Below are 9,695 nucleotides of genomic sequence, written 5' to 3'. Positions count from 1 at the left end.
ACTCTAGTGGCTCTTCGGGGATGGAGGCGGATTCTAGGGCCGGTATTGGTGCCGAATCCTTGAAGGCTGGGAAGGCGCAAATATCTTTAGAGCTTATTTTAAGAGTTTAGCTCTCTTCTCTTTGCATTTATAAGCTGCCTCTAGCTACTTCTAGAGTCTTTTAAGTTAGAATAGTTAATAGTAGCGCTAAATAGCTAAAACTTATAATAAATTATCTATAGTAATTTATAAACCTAATAAAGATATAGATCTTACGTATAGTGCATAGCAGAGGCTAGTTCTAGATTATTTTAACTCTATCTTAGTTAATACTAACTTCTTCTAGACTTATAATATACTCTAAGTACTCTATGCGCTGCATATACTATTTATACTTACTTAGCTTTATATATAGCTTTATATTGCATAGCCTCTATAGAACTTTCTTTATATATACTATATATTCTTCTTCTATGTCTAAGAAGATAAGAATATTATCTAGATAGATAATATACTATATATTCTTCTTCTATATCTAAGAAGATAAGGTTATTATCTAGGATAGATAATATAAAGAAATATCTACTAAGCCTGCTAAACGCTTTATTAATATAAAGCTTACGAACTAAGCTAGAGTATTTTATAAGGACTAAATGAGCATTACTATATACTTACAAATAGCTATATCTTTATATAAAAAGTAGGTCTTCCTACTTATTATCTTTAGTAATTCTAATTCTATAGTAAGTCTCTCTTATATTAAGCTTTATATACTACTTTGCTTAGAAAAGATATTCTAAAGACTCTATAATTAAAGATAGCAAACTCTAATTCTTAATACTAATCTTATTAAGATCTCTATAGTCTATATAGAGTTATATTATTCTATTTTTCTTTTTAATAAATAGTATAAGTATACTAGCTAGTAACTTTAACTAATATATCTAGCTATGCTATAAATACTTAGTTATATATATTCTTAATATACCTAACTTTATAGAAAAGAGGTTATATAATAGATAATAGAGAGAATCTTCTCTAGGCACTAGATTAATTATTAGATTATGCTTACTATATTTTACTAGAATCTTAGAGTCCCTTCTTAGGAGCATAATATCGTATACAACTTAGCGTAATTCTTAAGAGAATCTAATCTATACTAGGTTATTTCTAGCGTAGCAGAGCTTTATATAGCTTACTAGAAAGATATATATATCTATATATAGGCTTTATATGCTTCTTTTAAACTTCTTCTATATTCTTAATGCCTACTTTATAGTATAGTATTATATTCCTTGCTTTATATCTTCTATAAAGAAGTCTTTATATTAAGATATTAATCTTTAGAGTATATTTATCTACTTAAGAGAGGCTAAGATAAATTAGATATCTCTTTAGATTAGTAATAATAAAAGAGATCTTATAATTCTTCTTCTTACTATAAGAGTTAATAATAACTATATCTATAACTATAGTGCTATAGATAGTAAGGTTTCTCTTTTAACTCTCTCTACTAGAAAGCTAGTTAAGAGAGTAATCTCTAAACTTTACTCTTTAGTAAGTTTAGATAATATTAAGTTTAACTAAGAATCTAGGTCTAAGAAAATATCTATAATGCCTAAGGCGCAGATAGATATCTTTACTATTATTAGCTAAGAAAGTACTAATAATATAGCCTCTCTTAGAGTACTAAAGTTCTTTTAGTCTAGGTTAGATCTAATATAGATAGTAAGGTAGATCTCTAAGACTTATACTTATTATCTTTTTCTATATCTTATTAAGAAGATCTAGCGTAAAGTTTATAAAAGTTAGAGTAGTCTAGACTAATATAGCTAACTTTATTATAGTTATAATAAGTTAGTTTAGAATATGTTAGACTTAACTCTACTTACTAGCACCTACTTTAGCTTACTATAGCTTATTCTAGTATGCTTAGCTTTTTTTAAAGAGTTTTAAGCTTTCTCTATATTTTAAAAAACTTTTCTTAGTTAACTATAAGAAGTTTATACTAAAATATCTACTATAGTTTAGTATCTAGTTACTCTGCGCTAGACTATATTTGCCTATTTCTCTAGAATAGCTAGAGTATTTCTCTACTTAACTAGAATCTTTATAAAGTTATTTTATATATCTTATTATAATGCTAAATAGTACTATATAACTTTTTATTACTTCTAATATTTATAAAGCTTAGTTTCTTTCTAGAGAGGCTTAAGATAATCTAGTAGATTTATTAGAGATTAGTTTAATTTCTATCTTATAAGATAGATATAATTATATACTTCTTAAAAGCATTCTGCTAAAGTTCTAAGTAAATTAAGTATAACTGCTTTTAATTCTATCTAAGTAAGTACTTATTCTAGAGATATAGTAGAAGAGAAGTAGTAGCTGTTCTAAAGTATTCTTATATTTTCTAAGATATAGCATAGCTTAAATATAACTATTAAGGCCTTTATTAAGAAAGCTTAAAGTAAAGTTATAAAGTAAAACTTATAGTCTTTCTTCTAGTAGTTATATTATATTTAGTTCTTCTTCTTAAAGTATATTAAGAGTTTAAGCTTTAGTAAGAAGCTTAATATATTACTTTAGAATAGACTTAGAGGTATTATTACTAGTTACTTAGAGTTAAAAGCTTTATAATTACTTAAATTATAATAAGCTTTTATAGCTCTTAAGAAAACTAGTTTCTCTTTTAGAAGAGCTTAAGCCTTTAGTTATTAGAGTTTCTTAATCTTCTTATATATTTTATTCTTCTCTTAGTTAAGTTAAGAGAAAATAGGCCTTTATAGCTTATTATTAGCTAGTTAAGTAATATTAGGCTTAGTTATCTCTATACTTAACTTCTCTATAAGAGTAAGATATATAAGGTCTTTAATATTATTATTAGAAATCTCTTAAGCCTAAGCTATAGCGCTTTCTTTCTATAGATTATAGAAAAGTAGACTCTATATTCTGATATAGCTGCTACTCTTATAGTAGAAGCTTATAGAGAGTTAGATAATATATTTACTCTTCTTTTATACTATATAGAGTAAGCAATTTAAATATTAGAATACTACTAGAAGATTATAGCTAGAAGTAAGTAAGAATAAGAATAACTAATAAGATTATTATTAAGGATAGATAAATCGCTACTATTAAGAAGTAATTCTCTCTCTACTCTATATACTAGCTCTCTAGTAGCTATACTAAGCTTACTTAGAATACTAAAGGCGTTCTTAGTGCTAGAGTGCTAATAGCTAATAGACTACTTAGAAAGTACGCTAATAAGATTATTAGTAAGTAGCTAGATTAATAATTTTATTAAGTATACTTCTAAGCTATAAATATGCTAGAGCTATTTATATAATTACTAGTAAGCTATCTATAAAGACTTAGTAATTATCTAGCTCTAGTTTATACTAGTTTAAAGTATAAAGAAGAAGTATAAATTTATAGATAAGAATATATATAACTTTAATAAGTTTAGCTTCTTAATAAGCAAGATATTATCTTAGCTTATAATAATAGATTTAGAGAAGCTTAAGAATATAAAGAAGCTTTAGCTTAGTAATTATAAATAAGTTATACTAGTATAAAGCATTAGTATAATAGAGAAGATAATCTTACTTTTCTTTATCTTTATAAGTAAAGTTCTTATCTTAAATTAGTTCTATAATCTTCTATATAACTAAGTTATTTAAGTTAGCTTTACTAGCTAGATAAATAATAATTTAGCACTTACTTAGCTTAAATACTTTAACTCTTATATATATTTTATTAGAGTATATAAGCTACTTATTATTAATAGCTATAAAAGCTATTATATAGTAGAATTCTAGAAATGCTATAAAGAGAAGAAGATTATTATTCTTTATATAACGTAAAGCACTACTAAGATAGCTATACTACTAAGCTAGCTACTTTTTCTTAGCATTACAAATACTACGTATAAACTATAATGCTATCTTAAAATAACTCTAACTTATTATATAAAGAAGGCAGAATTAATCTTACTCTTTAGGCTTATAACTTAAGCTAATTTAAGAGCCTATAATGCGCTGCTGTAGCCTTTAGCGTATAATATTAGTAACTCTCTAATTAGCTTAATAAAATTAAGTATTAAGCTTAAGCACTACTAAACTATCTAGTAAACTCTTTTCTGCAGAATAGTAAACTATTATATAATATATTCTTAACCTAGATACGTAAGAATTTGCTCTCTAGCTTTGCAAGGTAGCAGATATTACAGATAAACTACTAGCTATATATAGAGAGATATCTATTAGTAAGAACTAAGTAGAGCGCTTTATTTAGCGTATAGAGAAGCTTAAGATAGCCTTTACCTAAGCAAAGAGTTGCTAGAGAATACTCTAGAAAGATCTAGAGATTATTAGCGCCTAGTTTAAGCTTATATAAGAGATAAAAGCTAAGTATAGTATTCTAGATAATAATATCTATAACTTTAATAAGATAAGCTTCTAAATAAGTATTATTAGCTTAATAAAAGTAGTTACTAGCTTAGAGCATTATATAAGGCTAAATATAATCTAGCTAAGCAATTATAAGTAAGTTATAGTTATCTAGAGTATTTACGCTGCTAAGTATATAACTCTGCTCTTTATTATCTATAAGAGATATATTTATATCTTAGTATAGTATAAGAAAGCTTTAATACTATATAACTAGAAGCTCTTAGTATCTAAGAATAGCTAGATAAATAACGCGCTAAGTTTAGAGTAGTTAAAGTACTTTAATAAGTATATAAAGATATATTAGATAAGATTATATAAGCTGCTTATCTTAGATAACTATAAGAGCTATCTTAAGTAGAATTTTAAGAACTACTACCTTATATAAAAGATTCTAACTCTCTATATACTTGCTTATTTATTATATATACTTTAGCTACTTAATATAGTATACTTTTTACTATTAAAATAGAAGTACTTCTAATGTATATAAGACTTAGTACGCTAACGTATTTACTATATTAATAAAAGAAAAGCTTCTTCTCTATCTTTAAGAATATATTTTTTAATATATTTATATATAAGAACTATAAAAAGGCCTTTAAGGTAGCAGGACTAGTTTCTATTAATGCGTAGAGAGTTCTTAATTGCCTTAAAGTCTATCTTTATATACTACTACTAGTAGCTTTACTAGAAATGCTCTAGTAGTCTAAAATACTAAGTAATCTATATAAATTTAGGTTATAATTGTTAGATAATATAACGTTGTTAGATACTAGATATATAGTAATAATAGAGTTAGCTTCAGCTACTAATTTTATAAACTATATTTTGTAACTATATTTTGTACTCTAGTTAATCTTACTAATGTAATATAGTAATAGCCCCCCCTACTCTTATTAAGCAACTTTTCTATATATAAGTCCTAGCATTAAATATTAAACACTAATACTCTAGAACTCTATAATCTAATAGATAGGCTCGCTGCTAATAAGCTACCTTACTTAGCACCTATAGCAGCAGATGCTCTGCAAATAGCTATATTAAATACGTTACTCTTAGAATTATTGCTATCTATTTAACGCTTGCTAGCTCTTAAAGCTTCTTAAGGAAATCCTTCTTATAGCTATAAGAATCTGTTACTGCGTAACACTCTGCTACCTAGTCTGCAAGCATAGCTGCCTGCTTGCTTATTGCTCTCTTATCTATATAAGGATTATTTCTAGAGATAGAGTAACTTAGCAGCGCGTATTCTAGCTAGTATATCTTAATTACGTCTATAATATAAAGATATATAATGCTACTACTGCCTCGCAGTATAATATAACTAACGTTATATTACGCAAGAAGGTAGTTAATAATAAGAGAGCTAATAACTAACTTACAGAACTAATTCTATAATATTAATAACGTAGCAGCATAGCTATCTATCTACTAGCTACCTTTAAATATAGCTAGTAAGCTAATGTATCTAGATAAGCTTAAATACGTAATCTTAACAACGTATTAGCTATTAGGCTTTAATAGTGTTAAAGGCAACATAATGCAATTTAGCAAAGTTAAGTATTTATTAAATTATAAGATGTTTAACAACAGTTATAACGATAGCAATAGTAATAGCAATGCAAAGATATAAAGAGATAGAAGACTATAGCACTTAGATACTAATGCAAAATCTATTCTTAACCTGCGCGTAACTACGCGCACTGCTTTTCTATAGTTAAGCATACTATAAAAATTATGCCTCTTAAGCCTAGCTTAGGGCAGAGTAGTTGTTATTATGCCTAAGGTAATTTTTAAGAAGTTTAGGTATTAGTTAGTAGTGCCTGCACTAGCCTTGCTTAGAACTATTAACTAATACTAGATTACGTGTTTTATACTTTTTTAACGCTTTTTTATGCTAATAGTAGAGAGTAATTACTATTCTCTTTTAGTCTAGCTTATTTTTTAATAATACCTCTAGTTTACGTTTTATATCTAGAATAAATAAATAGTAATAATAGAAACGAGAGTGTATTATTCTATAAGACTAGAGACAAATTGCTACTAAGCTATAGTAGTAATTAATAGGTATTTATACCTAAGGCTTAGTTAGCTCTAGCCTCTTAGGCCTAGGTTCTAATATTATCTTCTCTCTTAGAGCTAATTAACCTAATTAACTCTATTAAGAGCTATAATAGGCTAATAAGGCCTATAAGCTAATAGTAGTATAGAATAGTATTAGAGTATCTCTATATAGCAGCACATTACATTACTTACCTAAAATATTTACTAAGCTTTTAGTTATATAGTTATGCGTGCTAGTAGATAGCTTATATATAGAGCTATATTCTATTATCTTAGGCTATCTTCTTAACTACTATAGCTAATTATTGCCTATTTATAAGTTTCTTCTAATTTCTAGTAATCTAGGCAGCTAGGCTTTAGAATGCCTAGATTAGCTCTATTTAGGCCTCTTTAAAGTATAATAAGATAGTCTAGGCTAAATAGAGTTATACTAGCCTAATTTAAACTAGAACGCTGCTAACTAGCTTAGAGTCTATCTACTCTACTTACGTTAGCTAATAATTATCTATAACTACTGCCTATACTCTAACTGCGCTTAGCTTCTCTCTATCTACCTCTACTAGGCTCGTTTTAGCCTACTATACACTATAGTAGCCTACTCTAAGCTAGTTATCTTTAACTACTACTTACCTACTACTATAAATACTAGCTACTAGGCCTATACTAGTTATATTTAAGCCTAGAAGGCTAAAGAGATTAATATATTAGGCTAGTATAGCTATATCTTTTTAGTTATTAATAATGCTAACTCTACTGCCTTTGCTAAATACTTCTGCATTATTACTAGAGGTACTTATATAGTCTAGACTATAAAGTGCGCCTACTGCATATTAATAAATAGGTAGTATCTTGCTATAAGTGCTTCTTCTAGGCTAATATGCTCTATTATAGAGTATATTAGTATCTATAAGCCTATTTTAGCTTAATACTACTCTTATTATAGCTGCTTAATAATAAATTTGTTAATCTTAATACTATCTAGAAAGTTATTTAGATTCTTTACTTAAGTTAATACTCTAATACTATAGATAAGAATAGTAATATAGTCTCTTCTATATACTCTATAACTACTATAGAGAGCAAATCTTTTAAGTAGAGGCTAAGTTAGAGCGCTATAAGTACTAAGCGCGCCTTAGAGTTATAAGTAGTCTCTAATAGCCTATTTTAAGCCTATATAGTCTCTATAGGCCTTAAATAGCACTATCTAGGTTCTAATAGCTTATCTTAGTATATTCTATATTAATAATTCTATAGATCTAACTACTTCTCTTTCTAAGATAAGCTAGAGTATTATAATAGCACTTTTCTTTTTACTAAATCTCTCTTATTTAGTTACTACTTTTTTAATACTTTCTACTTTAAGAGTACTATTAAGCTTAAGAATAAAGTTAAGGCTAAGATAGAGAATAAGTAGGTCTAAGAGAAGATAGAAGAGGCTACTAGAGATAATAGTATCTCTAAGAAGGCTATAAGTACTTAGAAAGCTCTATTCTAAGCCTTATAGATTCTCTCTAGCCTATAGAGCCTCTTTATACTCTATTCTAGCCTAAACTAACTTTTTATAGCATATATCTAAGCATCTTACTAAATCTGCTATTAGTAGTAAAGTTACTAAACTTAACTATAAAATTACTACTCTAGAGACTTAATATGCTGCTTATAAGAGTAAGAAAGCTCTCTAGAAGAAGAATAAGATTACTAAGAAGATTAATACTAAGAGAGTTAAGATTACCTAGCTCTAGGCGTTAATAACCTAAAGAAGTATAGATTAGCTTCTTCTAGCTCTACTTAGTATACTCTTAATTAACTTAGGCAGCTCTAGAGCTTAGTAGTAGAAACTAGTAAGAAATAGTTTAAGATAGTACTTATTTAGTTAGAATACTCTATATTAGCCTATTCTATACTATTAATAATAGGCCTTAGAACTCTTAGTAGGTAATAGATTTAATACTTAGCTAGTATACCTCTAATAAATTATAAAGCTATAATTTATTAATATATAACTTCTACGTTTTTCTTAGTAATTTATAAGATCTGCATCTAGCTAACTTTTAACTTTAGTTATAGTAGTAAGAGATATACTAGCCTCTTATAAGCTATACTAGATAAGAGAAGCCTATTCTAGCTTAGAGTACTATTAAATATCTCTAAAAAATCTCTTTAGAGAAAATAAGGTAAAAGTATACTCTAGTTTGCACTAGAATAGTTTATTATAGATTAATCTATCTCTTTTCTTTATAAAGCTACTCTTAGCGTTAGATTATTAGCTTTGCCTTAGTAGATTTTCTTTATTACTAAATCTCTTTCTTATTTTAAAATTTCTATAGTATATTTACTAAAATATTTGCGCTTAGTTCTTATAAGTTTTCTTTCTCTAAGTAACTAGTTTATTTAACTAGATATTCTTATTAGTTATCTTTATTGCGTTGCTTCTCTATAATACGCTCTACTTTATATATATTATTATTATACTCTAGCAGAGTATTCTGCTTTAGAGCTTCTAGGTATAGAATAGCCTCTTCTAGGCTATAAGGCTCTAGTAGTAAGGCATAGAAGACTAGATAGATATTTCTAAGTTCTAGAAAGTTAATATAGAATGCTAAAGGCCTAATTTAGGCCTTAATTATCTCTAGTCCTAAAAACTTCTAATCTAATTTCTTCTTTAGCTTTATAGATCTAATATAGTAGTTAGAGATTAATATCTAGTTACTAACTTTAAAGAGTATTAGAGAGCATTACTTATTAGTATATACTTTTTAGTAAGCATTAGCTACTTTAATCTTTCTATAGTATTTCTACTATAGTTTAATTATTTTTCTAGCAAAGTAAGCTTCTAAAAAGCTTTCTCTCTTGCCTAGGCCTATATTAGGCTAGTCTATGCTATAAGAATACCTTCTATAGTAAGCCTAGAAGAGTATAATCTCTATAGTAGTATATATACTATTATTATATATATATTCTCTTACTAATATTTAAAGCACCTAATTATTTTATTCTAAAGAGTAATAGCAGTATAGATACTATTCTAATATCTAGTTTTACTTCTTAGTCTATCTATCTATCTATAGGTAGAAAGCTAATATTAGAACTCTACTAGTATTAAGATAGTATAAAAAGGTATTTTAATACTTTAAGTTTATTAAAGGCTCTTAATCTAAGATAATGCGCTTTAGTATGCTATATAGTTATATAACTTTA

Source organism: Parastagonospora nodorum (genome assembly GCF_000146915.1).
Source record: "Parastagonospora nodorum SN15 chromosome Unknown scaffold_38, whole genome shotgun sequence".
NCBI classification, from domain to species: Eukaryota; Fungi; Ascomycota; class Dothideomycetes; order Pleosporales; family Phaeosphaeriaceae; genus Parastagonospora; species Parastagonospora nodorum.
The sequence above is the reverse complement of the archived record's forward strand: the minus strand, read 5'-3'. Positions refer to the sequence as shown.